The 4,351-nt window shown below is 40.1% G+C and overlaps 1 protein-coding gene across 1 annotated transcript in view; it reads right to left on the bottom strand.

Annotated features, from left to right (window-relative positions):
- The window catches only part of RAB38 (RAB38, member RAS oncogene family), a 53,258-nt gene that overhangs the window by 27,929 nt on the left and 20,978 nt on the right, over nucleotides 1–4,351 (bottom strand). The gene's annotated exons all lie outside the window — the stretch shown is intronic.

The raw sequence follows: 4,351 nt of genomic DNA, 5'->3' as shown, positions 1-4,351 counted from the left end.
ACACCGTTCAGGGTGGGGATCCCCACTGGGGTGTCTGGCCAGTCTGGGTGAGGGGCTGAGGGCTGTTTTCAGGCTGGCGGGTGACAGAAGCTCCCAACTGCTCCTTTTTTTCTTTTCTTTTCTTTTTTTTTATTCTGGGCCAGCTTTAGCTTTGAGGCTTGGCTCCAGCTCTTAGGCCTCCATGGCTGAAAGTAGGTTTCTGGCCTTTGCGTACAATGTTGTGAATCTGCTGGCTGAAGTCCAGCGGTATTTGTTACAATGCTCAAACTGCAGGCTCAGAGGCCTGCAGAGGCAAGCGGGGAACACTGGAGTCCTCCGTCACTGAAGCAAGCAAGCCTCATGTTAGTTTCAAGCTGCCTGGCTGCCGGCTGCCATCTTGGCTGACAGTTAATTTGCATATCTCGCTGATTAGCCAATGGGAAGGGTAGCGGTCGTACGCCAATTACCATGTTTCTCTTTTATTAGTGTAGATACGGCAACCTTATAAGGCCTCTGGTATGAGCCGATCACTCAGTTAAGAGCTTTATTATTTTTCTTTAAGGAATGAGCTAAATACACAATCAAGCCACTTTGTTTTTTATCTTTGAGTCATTAATTTAACAAGTATTTATTGAAACTTCTTTGTAACCATGTAATGTACTAGAACTGTGCTAATACAGTATCCCACTACCACATATGGCTACTTAAGTTTAGAGTAATTTAAACTAATTATAATTTAAAACCCAGTTCCTCAGTCACACTATCTAGTAAATTTTAATCGTTCAACAACCACAGTGGCTAGTGGCTACAGTATTACACAACTCCAATGCAGAACATTTCTGTTACCATGGAATGTTCTATTGGACAACACTGTCCTCGATACATGAAATACAATGATTAAAACATGAGAATCCCTGCCATCATGGAGATGACATTTTAGTGGGATGATACATTATAATGATAAATATAATAAATAATGTAGTATGTTTAAAAAGTATCCACAGTGAACTCTGATTAAGGATAATAGTAATAGCTAGCATTTATTGTATGGTTACTAACCATCAGAAATGTAACTTACATAAATGATCATGAAGGTACAATTATTACCCCCATTTTAAAGTGAGAAAATTGAGACTTGGTGAGGCTAAGTAATTTGTTGAAATTGTACAAATTAATGGACTTTTGAAGTCGGAATTCAAATCTAAGCTTTTTGAATGCAGAGTCCATAATGTAGGAACATTGAATGTTCTCAACTAATAGTCTGTACTAGCTCTCCTCCAGGTTAATGTACCAGGAGTATCCCATCCAGCTCAAGTGAACAGATAACAGGTACACATGCGTCTATGCCAATCTCCGGACAACATGCTAGGAATGCAACACAAACTAGATTATCTCCATTGTAAATAGTGTACAAACTATTGGATAAGAAAAGCCCTCTGATGAGAGAGAGAGAGAGAGAGAGAGAGAGAGAGAGAGAGAGAGAGAGAGAGAGAGAGAAAGAAGAAGAAGAGGAAGAAGAAGGAGAAGAAGAAGAAGGAGAAGAAGAAGAGGAGGAGGAGGAAGGGAGGGGAGGGAAGGGGAGGGAAGGAAGGAAGGAAGGAAGGAAAGAAGGAAGGAAGGAAGGGATTATTGATCTTTTTTAGACCAATCAGCAAAAATCAGTTTTGCTGTGATTCTTAATTTTCTAATGAATATTTGCAAGATTATTAAACACTCTAAGTTTAGCCCTCCTCATTGGCAAAATGGCAACAAGAATATGAAGCTCAAAAGGTTGTCATAGGATGAAATGAATTAACATGTGTAAAGCATCCAAAACAGTATCTTAGAATACCTGCCACTTAAGTTTTCCCTCCCTTTCCCCAGCATGTTAAAAATTATGAATGACAATATGATATGGGTAGTAAAATCATGCTTGAAGACCAGAGCTTATAACAAAAACTTACAGGTATTTCAGCTGATTAACCAAAGAGAACAAAATCCCACTGGTTGTCACTCTGTCCACTAGTAGTTGCTAAAGACAGCTAATGAAAACTGGGTTTATATTTTCTGAACAAAAAAATCCCAGAAGTGTATGATCAGACAAAGGCCTTTTATTCTGTCTTGAGAATTTATTTTCAGAGTCTTACAAAGTTAAATAAATTAAAACAAAGGTAGGTATGTATTCAATAAGCCAACTCATCTTAGAAGAAAATGCTGAACCTGGCATGTACCTAAAAACATACAGGTCAGCACACCTCTGAGAACACTTTACATTGAACTTAGAGCTCCAGGTTTTGTGATGATGAGTTTGCACTCAAGTTACCACACTCTCTTGGAGGCTGCTATGTTCATATTGGCACTTGCACTGTGGATTGTAAGGGAAAATGATCCATAAACCACAAGCACTTAGTGGAAATGGATGAAGGTCAATGGTCCCCATCCTGGTGTGGAAGCCTATGTGCTCAGAGCATTTGTCAGAGCCAAGCACGATGACCCTAAAACATTTCTGACGGGGGTTATACCACAGAAGCAGTTTTAATGGTATTTTCACAGTCATCCAGTCAATGAAAGAGAGGGGGATAATACTCTTCATATGACACACAACTCACAGGTAAACTTCCCGTTTCCCCAAATTAGTTTTACATTTCTTTTTTCTTTTTTGGTTTCTGATGCAAAAGAGTGATTTCCTTTGATACCATTCAGGGTGGCCGTGACCTTTCAGGGATTCGGGGGGAAGAAAACCCTCTGTGATCACTCAGGGCTCGGAAGGCCTCTAGGCTTTGGAAGGACGTCTTATGATCCCTTTCAGGGAACTATTCAGATGAAGGGCAAAGTCATGGGTTATTCAATAATCTACTTGTCCAGAAGAAGGCCGCCCTCCAAAAGGAAGAGTTTACATTTCAAATATGTGGCAAAAGGTAATTTTCAAGACTGTGCATAAGAGCAATACACATCGGTTTAACACATTCATAGGAATTCCAAAAAGAAAATGTGTTTATGTTTGAGTTTGTGAGTGTGTGTGTGTGTGCGCACGCATGTGTGATGAGAAACAAGAAATAAAAAAGTTTGTTTCTATAAAAAAAAAGACCTTTGTTTATCGGGGTCACTGGGCCAACAGGCTTGGGACGTTTGTATTTTTGGCATTTCAGCAAGAGGTCACATTCAGACCAGGGCATTTCTGGCGCACATTTTATCCTGCCTATCCTGTCAGCTGACAGCCCTCTCTGCTGTTTCTTATTAAAAGAATGAGAACCATGTGATTTCTAGTGAGTGCCTACATATGGGAAAAGTAGAGACCTGATGAGTTTATCACAGGTAATTTACTGTTAAAACAAACAAAAAAAGGCCATAGTTAAAAAATCACCCTTGTCTGGTAAGTGTGGCCCAGTACTTGAGCATTAACCATGCACCAAGAGGTGACGGGTTCAATTTCCGGTCAGGGCACAGATCCGGGTTGCAGGCTCAATCCCCAGTGTGGGGCATGCAGGACGCAGCCAATAGACAATTCTCTCTCATAATTGATGTTTCTATCTCTCTTCCTTCCTCTCTGAAATCAGTAAAAATATTTTTTAAATAATAGAAAATATAAAGATAAAAACAGGTTTCAAACAGTTGCCACGCAGCAGAAGAAATCACCTGCGGGGTGTATAGCCAAAGGAAATGAAACCACTACCTTGAAGAGATATCTGCACACCCATCAAAAGATGAATGGATAAAGAAGGTGGAGTGTGTACACACACACACACACACACACACACACACACACCAGAATAGAGAGTATTATGCTAGGAAAATAAGTCAGACAGAGAAGGAAAAATGCTGTATGATCTCTTATATGGTGAACCTGAAAAGCCAAACTCATAGAAACAGGGACTAGAATGGTGTTTGCTGGGTGCTGAAGGTGGGGAAATAGGGAGATGTTGGTCAAATGGTATAAACTTCCAGTTATAAGATGAATAAGTTCTGGGGATCTAATGTACAGCATGGTGACTATAGTTAACACTACTGTATTATAAACTTGAAAATTGATAACAGGGTAAATCTTAAATACTCTCACCGCACATACCAAAAAATGGTAAGTATGTGAGGTAATGGAGGTGTTAACTCTACTGTGGTAATCATTCCACAACATACAAGTATATCAAACCATCACATTATAGACCCTAAATTTATACAATGTTATATGTCAATTATATCTCAATAAAGCTGGAAAAAAAGGGAAATGATCACCTAGCTGGTATGGTTCAGTGGTTGAGCATCCACCTAGGGACCAAGAGGTCACAATTGGAGTCCCAGTTGGGGCACAGGCACGGGTTGCAGGCTCACCGGGACCATGCAGGAGGCAGCTGATAGATGATGTTTCTCTCAATGTGTCTATCTCTCCCTCTCTCCT

This window comes from Myotis davidii, unplaced genomic scaffold (assembly GCF_000327345.1).
Source record: "Myotis davidii unplaced genomic scaffold, ASM32734v1 scaffold657, whole genome shotgun sequence".
Lineage (NCBI taxonomy): Eukaryota > Metazoa > Chordata > Mammalia > Chiroptera > Vespertilionidae > Myotis > Myotis davidii.
Note: the sequence above shows the minus strand (reverse complement) of the source record. Positions and strands in the feature narration are given on the sequence as shown.